This window comes from Alosa alosa, chromosome 10, assembly GCF_017589495.1.
Source record: "Alosa alosa isolate M-15738 ecotype Scorff River chromosome 10, AALO_Geno_1.1, whole genome shotgun sequence".
Lineage (NCBI taxonomy): Eukaryota > Metazoa > Chordata > Actinopteri > Clupeiformes > Clupeidae > Alosa > Alosa alosa.
In genome coordinates, this window is record NC_063198.1 from 33,073,888 (window position 1) to 33,082,844 (window position 8,957).

Genomic DNA, 8,957 nt, shown 5'->3' on the forward strand with positions numbered 1-8,957 from the left:
TTGAATCTATGTGTCAGTGTATAGAACAAATCAACACCTGGATGTCCCAAAATTTTCTTCAGCTGAACAAAGAAAAAACTGAAGTAATTATATTTGGTAAAAATGAGGAAAGACTTAGGGTTGCCACTCTCCTTGACACAAAAGGGTTGAAGGCAAAGGATACTGTTAAAAACCTTGGTGTATTAATTGACAGTGATCTAAATTTCAACAGCCACATGAAAGCGATAACTAAATCAGCTTTTACCACCTCAAAAATATTGTCAAACTCAGAGGGCTGATGTCAAAACATGACTTAGAAAAACTCATTCATGCATTTATCTCCAGCAGGGTTGATTACTGCAATGGACTGTTCACAGGCCTTCCTAAAAAGACTATTAAACAGCTTCAGGTGATACAAAATGCAGCAGCTAGGACTCTAACAAAAACTAAAAGAACTGACCACATTACTCCAATTCTTAAGTCCTTGCACTGGCTTCCAGTAAGTCACAGAATTGACTTTAAAGCACTATTGCTTGTTTATAAATCAGTAAATGGAGCAGGACCTAAATACTTGTCAGACATGCTTCAGCAGTACACACCTTCTCGTCCTCTCAGGTCCCAGGTGAAAAACCTGCTAGTAAAACCTACAGTTAGAACTAAACATGGTGAAGCAGCTTTTAGCTGCTATGCGGCTCAGCTGTGGAACCAACTTTCGGATGACATTAAAAAGGCCCCAACTGTAGCCAGTTTTAAATCTAGACTTAAGACCAAACTGTTCTCAGACGCTTTCTGCTAACGGTGCCGAGTTACAAATTCTGAATCTGCCTCGATAATTATTCTACTTTGTCTTTTATTACTTTTTTTTACTACATTTGCCTTTGTTTTTGCTTACTAATTATTCTTTATTTTTAAATGATTTTACCTTGTGTTTTATGTTTTCTTTTTATTATGATCTTTACCTTTTAACTATTCTTTGACTATATTGCCCTTCTATGCTTTTATTTGTTATTATCGTTTGGTTTTGTTTATGTAAAGCACATTGAATGACCTCTGTGTATGAAATGTGCTATATAAATAAACTTGACTTGACTTGACTTGACTTGACTTGGCACTTCACCAGGAGAGGTCGCTGTTATGGAAGCTCCGAGTAATGATGTCTTTCAGGGAGGCCCCTCCCCCTTTACGGAATCTTGGAGGTGGGCCCACCGTCTGCGTGTTGCCAGTGGCCAGGAACCCCTGCGCCAACTTGGTCTGTTCCAACTCATACTTACCTGGCAGGGGTGATACAATGATCAAGAAGGTTGTTTGCCCAGGGCGAGGCTCGGCCATTGCACATCCGGTCGTGCTGACCCCCCGCGAATTCCTCAAATGTGGGAATCTCGACTGCACAATTTCTGGTAGTGGGGACTGCGTCAAGGCTCCCCTGATTTTGATGGTGTAAAGAAAAGACAGAGCGACTAGTGGAACGTGGACAATGCACTCTGTGGGACACCATGGCTCATTTCTTTGCTTTCTGTGCCATGTTCTGCCGTACGTTCACTCTTTTGCTTTCGGCTTCTCCGTCGGAGGAGTCTAGATTTAGTCGCGTGCCTCCTGTCCACTATCTAGCCGGGATAATTTAGATCAGCCCTTCCACATGTGTCTTAGACACTCTGCCTACCAATTTCTTCAAAACTGTTTTTCACCTCATAGCGGCGGATGTCCTTCAAATTGTAAATGTATCATTGCTGTCTGGCACTTTTCCTAAGTCACTGAAAACAGCTGTTGTAAAGCCACTTCTCAAGAAGAATAACCTGGATGCCTCCATGCTAAACAATTACAGGCCCATATCCAATCTACCTTTTATTGGCAAAATTATTGAAAAAGTAGTCTTTAATCAATTAACCACCTTCCTAACATCAAATGGGTATTTTGATTACTTTCAGTCTGGTTTTCGGGCAAATCACAGCACTGAAACAGCTCTCATTAAAGTTTCCAATGACATACGCCTCAACACAGATTCAGGTAAAACATCAGTCCTAGTGCTACTGGACCTTAGTGCAGCATTTGACACTGTTGATCACAATATTTTACTACACAGACTAGAACACTGGGTTGGATTTACAGGCATAGTTATCAGCTGGCTAAAATCATATCTACAAGAAAGGGCTTCTTTGTTGCCATCGAAACTGTACCTCAACACCAACGTCCTTGACCTGTGTGTGTCCCCAGGGGGTCGATCTTGGGGCCACTATTATTCAACCTCTATATGCTCCCACTTGGACAAATCATTCAAAATAATTTGATTTCATATCATAGCTATGCAGATGACACACAAATTTACTTAGCTCTATCACCAAACAACTATGGTCCTCTTGAATCTATGTGTCAGTGTATAGAACAAATCAACACCTGGATGTCCCAAAATTTTCTTCAGCTGAACAAAGAAAAAACTGAAGTAATTATATTTGGTAAAAATGAGGAAAGACTTAGGGTTGCCACTCTCCTTGACACAAAAGGGTTGAAGGCAAAGGATACTGTTAAAAACCTTGGTGTATTAATTGACAGTGATCTAAATTTCAACAGCCACATGAAAGCGATAACTAAATCAGCTTTTTACCACCTCAAAAATATTGTCAAACTCAGAGGGCTGATGTCAAAACATGACTTAGAAAAACTCATTCATGCATTTATCTCCAGCAGGGTTGATTACTGCAATGGACTGTTCACAGGCCTTCCTAAAAAGACTATTAAACAGCTTCAGGTGATACAAAATGCAGCAGCTAGGACTCTAACAAAAACTAAAAGAACTGACCACATTACTCCAATTCTTAAGTCCTTGCACTGGCTTCCAGTAAGTCACAGAATTGACTTTAAAGCACTATTGCTTGTTTATAAATCAGTAAATGGAGCAGGACCTAAATACTTGTCAGACATGCTTCAGCAGTACACACCTTCTCGTCCTCTCAGGTCCCAGGTGAAAAACCTGCTAGTAAAACCTACAGTTAGAACTAAACATGGTGAAGCAGCTTTTAGCTGCTATGCGGCTCAGCTGTGGAACCAACTTTCGGATGACATTAAAAGGCCCCAACTGTAGCCAGTTTTAAATCTAGACTTAAGACCAAACTGTTCTCAGGCGCTTTCTGCTAACGGTGCCGAAGTTACAAATTCTGAATCTGCCTCGATAATTATTCTACTTTGTCTTTTATTACTTTTTTTTACTACATTTGCCTTTGTTTTTGCTTACTAATTATTCTTTATTTTTAAATGATTTTACCTTGTGTTTTATGTTTTCTTTTTATTATGATCTTTACCTTTTAACTATTCTTTGACTATATTGCCCTTCTATGCTTTTATTTGTTATTATCGTTTGGTTTTGTTTATGTAAAGCACATTGAATGACCTCTGTGTATGAAATGTGCTATATAAATAAACTTGACTTGACTTGACTTGACTTGACTTGGCACTTCACCAGGAGAGGTCGCTGTTATGGAAGCTCCGAGTAATGATGTCTTTCAGGGAGGCCCCTCCCCCTTTACGGAATCTTGGAGGTGGGCCCACCGTCTGCGTGTTGCCAGTGGCCAGGAACCCCTGCGCCAACTTGGTCTGTTCCAACTCATACTTACCTGGCAGGGGTGATACAATGATCAAGAAGGTTGTTTGCCCAGGGCGAGGCTCGGCCATTGCACATCCGGTCGTGCTGACCCCTGCGAATTCCTCAAATGTGGGAATCTCGACTGCACAATTTCTGGTAGTGGGGGACTGCGTTCGCGCTCTCCCCTGATTTTGATGGTGTAAAGAAAAGACAGAGCGACTAGTGGAACGTGGACAATGCACTCTGTGGGACACCATGGCTCATTTCTTTGCTTTCTGTGCCATGTTCTGCCGTACGTTCACTCTTTTGCTCGGCTTCTCCGTCGGAGGAGTCTAGATTTAGTGCGTGCCTCCTGTCCACTATCTAGCCGGGATAATTTAGATCAGCCCTTCCACATGTGTCTTAGACACTCTGCCTACCAATTTCTTCAAAACTGTTTTTCACCTCATAGCGGCGGATGTCCTTCAAATTGTAAATGTATCATTGCTGTCTGGCACTTTTCCTAAGTCACTGAAAACAGCTGTTGTAAAGCCACTTCTCAAGAAGAATAACCTGGATGCCTCCATGCTAAACAATTACAGGCCCATATCCAATCTACCTTTTATTGGCAAAATTATTGAAAAAGTAGTCTTTAATCAATTAACCACCTTCCTAACATCAAATGGGTATTTTGATTACTTTCAGTCTGGTTTTCGGGCAAATCACAGCACTGAAACAGCTCTCATTAAAGTTTCCAATGACATACGCCTCAACACAGATTCAGGTAAAACATCAGTCCTAGTGCTACTGGACCTTAGTGCAGCATTTGACACTGTTGATCACAATATTTTACTACACAGACTAGAACACTGGGTTGGATTTACAGGCATAGTTATCAGCTGGCTAAAATCATATCTACAAGAAAGGGCTTCTTTTTGTTGCCATCGAAACTGTACCTCAACACCAACGTCCTTGACCTGTGGTGTTCCCCAGGGGTCGATCTTGGGGCCACTATTATTCAACCTCTATATGCTCCCACTTGGACAAATCATTCAAAATAATTTGATTTCATATCATAGCTATGCAGATGACACACAAATTTACTTAGCTCTATCACCAAACAACTATGGTCCTCTTGAATCTATGTGTCAGTGTATAGAACAAATCAACACCTGGATGTCCCAAAATTTTCTTCAGCTGAACAAAGAAAAAACTGAAGTAATTATATTTGGTAAAAATGAGGAAAGACTTAGGGTTGCCACTCTCCTTGACACAAAAGGGTTGAAGGCAAAGGATACTGTTAAAAACCTTGGTGTATTAATTGACAGTGATCTAAATTTCAACAGCCACATGAAAGCGATAACTAAATCAGCTTTTTACCACCTCAAAAATATTGTCAAACTCAGAGGGCTGATGTCAAAACATGACTTAGAAAAACTCATTCATGCATTTATCTCCAGCAGGGTTGATTACTGCAATGGACTGTTCACAGGCCTTCCTAAAAAGACTATTAAACAGCTTCAGGTGATACAAAATGCAGCAGCTAGGACTCTAACAAAAACTAAAAGAACTGACCACATTACTCCAATTCTTAAGTCCTTGCACTGGCTTCCAGTAAGTCACAGAATTGACTTTAAAGCACTATTGCTTGTTTATAAATCAGTAAATGGAGCAGGACCTAAATACTTGTCAGACATGCTTCAGCAGTACACACCTTCTCGTCCTCTCAGGTCCCAGGTGAAAAACCTGCTAGTAAAACCTACAGTTAGAACTAAACATGGTGAAGCAGCTTTTAGCTGCTATGCGGCTCAGCTGTGGAACCAACTTTCGGATGACATTAAAAAGGCCCCAACTGTAGCCAGTTTTAAATCTAGACTTAAGACCAAACTGTTCTCAGACGCTTTCTGCTAACGGTGCCGAGTTACAAATTCTGAATCTGCCTCGATAATTATTCTACTTTGTCTTTTATTACTTTTTTTACTACATTTGCCTTTGTTTTTGCTTACTAATTATTCTTTATTTTTAAATGATTTTACCTTGTGTTTTATGTTTTCTTTTTATTATGATCTTTACCTTTTAACTATTCTTTGACTATATTGCCCTTCTATGCTTTTATTTGTTATTATCGTTTGGTTTTGTTTATGTAAAGCACATTGAATGACCTCTGTGTATGAAATGTGCTATATAAATAAACTTGACTTGACTTGACTTGACTTGACTTGGCACTTCACCAGGAGAGGTCGCTGTTATGGAAGCTCCGAGTAATGATGTCTTTCAGGGAGGCCCCTCCCCCTTTACGGAATCTTGGAGGTGGGCCCACCGTCTGCGTGTTGCCAGTGGCCAGGAACCCCTGCGCCAACTTGGTCTGTTCCAACTCATACTTACCTGGCAGGGGTGATACAATGATCAAGAAGGTTGTTTGCCCAGGGCGAGGCTCGGCCATTGCACATCCGGTCGTGCTGACCCCTGCGCGAATTCCTCAAATGTGGGAATCTCGACTGCACAATTTCTGGTAGTGGGGACTGCGTCAAGGCTCTCCCCTGATTTTGATGGTGTAAAGAAAAAAGACAGAGCGACTAGTGGAACGTGGACAATGCACTCTGTGGGACACCATGGCTCATTTCTTTGCTTTCTGTGCCATGTTCTGCCGTACGTTCACTCTTTTGCTCGGCTTCTCCGTCGGAGGAGTCTAGATTTAGTGCGTGCCTCCTGTCCACTATCTAGCCGGGATAATTTAGATCAGCCCTTCCACATGTGTCTTAGACACTCTGCCTACCAATTTCTTCAAAACTGTTTTTCACCTCATAGCGGCGGATGTCCTTCAAATTGTAAATGTATCATTGCTGTCTGGCACTTTTCCTAAGTCACTGAAAACAGCTGTTGTAAAGCCACTTCTCAAGAAGAATAACCTGGATGCCTCCATGCTAAACAATTACAGGCCCATATCCAATCTACCTTTTATTGGCAAAATTATTGAAAAAGTAGTCTTTAATCAATTAACCACCTTCCTAACATCAAATGGGTATTTTGATTACTTTCAGTCTGGTTTTCGGGCAAATCACAGCACTGAAACAGCTCTCATTAAAGTTTCCAATGACATACGCCTCAACACAGATTCAGGTAAAACATCAGTCCTAGTGCTACTGGACCTTAGTGCAGCATTTGACACTGTTGATCACAATATTTTACTACACAGACTAGAACACTGGGTTGGATTTACAGGCATAGTTATCAGCTGGCTAAAATCATATCTACAAGAAAGGAGCTTCTTTGTTGCCATCGAAACTGTACCTCAACACCAACGTCCTTGACCTGTGGTGTTCCCCAGGGGTCGATCTTGGGGCCACTATTATTCAACCTCTATATGCTCCCACTTGGACAAATCATTCAAAATAATTTGATTTCATATCATAGCTATGCAGATGACACACAAATTTACTTAGCTCTATCACCAAACAACTATGGTCCTCTTGAATCTATGTGTCAGTGTATAGAACAAATCAACACCTGGATGTCCCAAAATTTTCTTCAGCTGAACAAAAGAAAAACTGAAGTAATTATATTTGGTAAAAATGAGGAAAGACTTAGGGTTGCCACTCTCCTTGACACAAAAGGGTTGAAGGCAAAGGATACTGTTAAAAACCTTGGTGTATTAATTGACAGTGATCTAAATTTCAACAGCCACATGAAAGCGATAACTAAATCAGCTTTTTACCACCTCAAAAATATTGTCAAACTCAGAGGGCTGATGTCAAAACATGACTTAGAAAAACTCATTCATGCATTTATCTCCAGCAGGGTTGATTACTGCAATGGACTGTTCACAGGCCTTCCTAAAAAGACTATTAAACAGCTTCAGGTGATACAAAATGCAGCAGCTAGGACTCTAACAAAAACTAAAAGAACTGACCACATTACTCCAATTCTTAAGTCCTTGCACTGGCTTCCAGTAAGTCACAGAATTGACTTTAAAGCACTATTGCTTGTTTATAAATCAGTAAATGGAGCAGGACCTAAATACTTGTCAGACATGCTTCAGCAGTACACACCTTCTCGTCCTCTCAGGTCCCAGGTGAAAAACCTGCTAGTAAAACCTACAGTTAGAACTAAACATGGTGAAGCAGCTTTTAGCTGCTATGCGGCTCAGCTGTGGAACCAACTTTCGGATGACATTAAAAGGCCCCAACTGTAGCCAGTTTTAAATCTAGACTTAAGACCAAACTGTTCTCAGGCGCTTTCTGCTAACGGTGCCGAAGTTACAAATTCTGAATCTGCCTCGATAATTATTCTACTTTGTCTTTTATTACTTTTTTTTACTACATTTGCCTTTGTTTTTGCTTACTAATTATTCTTTATTTTTAAATGATTTTACCTTGTGTTTTATGTTTTCTTTTTATTATGATCTTTACCTTTTAACTATTCTTTGACTATATTGCCCTTCTATGCTTTTATTTGTTATTATCGTTTGGTTTTGTTTATGTAAAGCACATTGAATGACCTCTGTGTATGAAATGTGCTATATAAATAAACTTGACTTGACTTGACTTGACTTGACTTGGCACTTCACCAGGAGAGGTCGCTGTTATGGAAGCTCCGAGTAATGATGTCTTTCAGGGAGGCCCCTCCCCCTTTACGGAATCTTGGAGGTGGGCCCACCGTCTGCGTGTTGCCAGTGGCCAGGAACCCCTGCGCCAACTTGGTCTGTTCCAACTCATACTTACCTGGCAGGGGTGATACAATGATCAAGAAGGTTGTTTGCCCAGGGCGAGGCTCGGCCATTGCACATCCGGGTCGTGCTGACCCCCTGCGAATTCCTCAAATGTGGGAATCTCGACTGCACAATTTCTGGTAGTGGGGGACTGCGTTCGCGCTCTCCCCTGATTTTGATGGTGTAAAGAAAAGACAGAGCGACTAGTGGAACGTGGACAATGCACTCTGTGGGACACCATGGCTCATTTCTTTGCTTTCTGTGCCATGTTCTGCCGTACGTTCACTCTTTTGCTCGGCTTCTCCGTCGGAGGAGTCTAGATTTAGTGCGTGCCTCCTGTCCACTATCTAGCCGGGATAATTTAGATCAGCCCTTCCACATGTGTCTTAGACACTCTGCCTACCAATTTCTTCAAAACTGTTTTTCACCTCATAGCGGCGGATGTCCTTCAAATTGTAAATGTATCATTGCTGTCTGGCACTTTTCCTAAGTCACTGAAAACAGCTGTTGTAAAGCCACTTCTCAAGAAGAATAACCTGGATGCCTCCATGCTAAACAATTACAGGCCCATATCCAATCTACCTTTTATTGGCAAAATTATTGAAAAAGTAGTCTTTAATCAATTAACCACCTTCCTAACATCAAATGGGTATTTTGATTACTTTCAGTCTGGTTTTCGGGCAAATCACAGCACTGAAACAGCTCTCATTAAAGTTT

The 8,957-nt window shown here is 41.0% G+C and overlaps 4 non-coding genes across 4 annotated transcripts; all 4 read left to right on the plus strand.

The window, feature by feature from the left end:
• Positions 1-1,242: 1,242 nt before the first annotated feature.
• Positions 1,243-1,404, plus strand: LOC125302723. Its single transcript, XR_007194959.1, has one exon. It is a non-coding gene; the product is annotated as a U1 spliceosomal RNA (small nuclear RNA).
• Positions 1,405-3,576: 2,172 nt separating this feature from the next.
• Positions 3,577-3,741, plus strand: LOC125302714. The gene has a single exon (XR_007194951.1). It is a non-coding gene; the product is annotated as a U1 spliceosomal RNA (small nuclear RNA).
• Positions 3,742-5,909: 2,168 nt separating this feature from the next.
• LOC125302721 lies at positions 5,910-6,074 on the plus strand. Its single transcript, XR_007194957.1, has one exon. It is a non-coding gene; the product is annotated as a U1 spliceosomal RNA (small nuclear RNA).
• A 2,171-nt stretch (positions 6,075-8,245) lies between these two features.
• On the plus strand, positions 8,246-8,412 carry LOC125302715. The gene has a single exon (XR_007194952.1). It is a non-coding gene; the product is annotated as a U1 spliceosomal RNA (small nuclear RNA).
• The last annotated feature ends 545 nt before the right edge of the window (positions 8,413-8,957 follow it).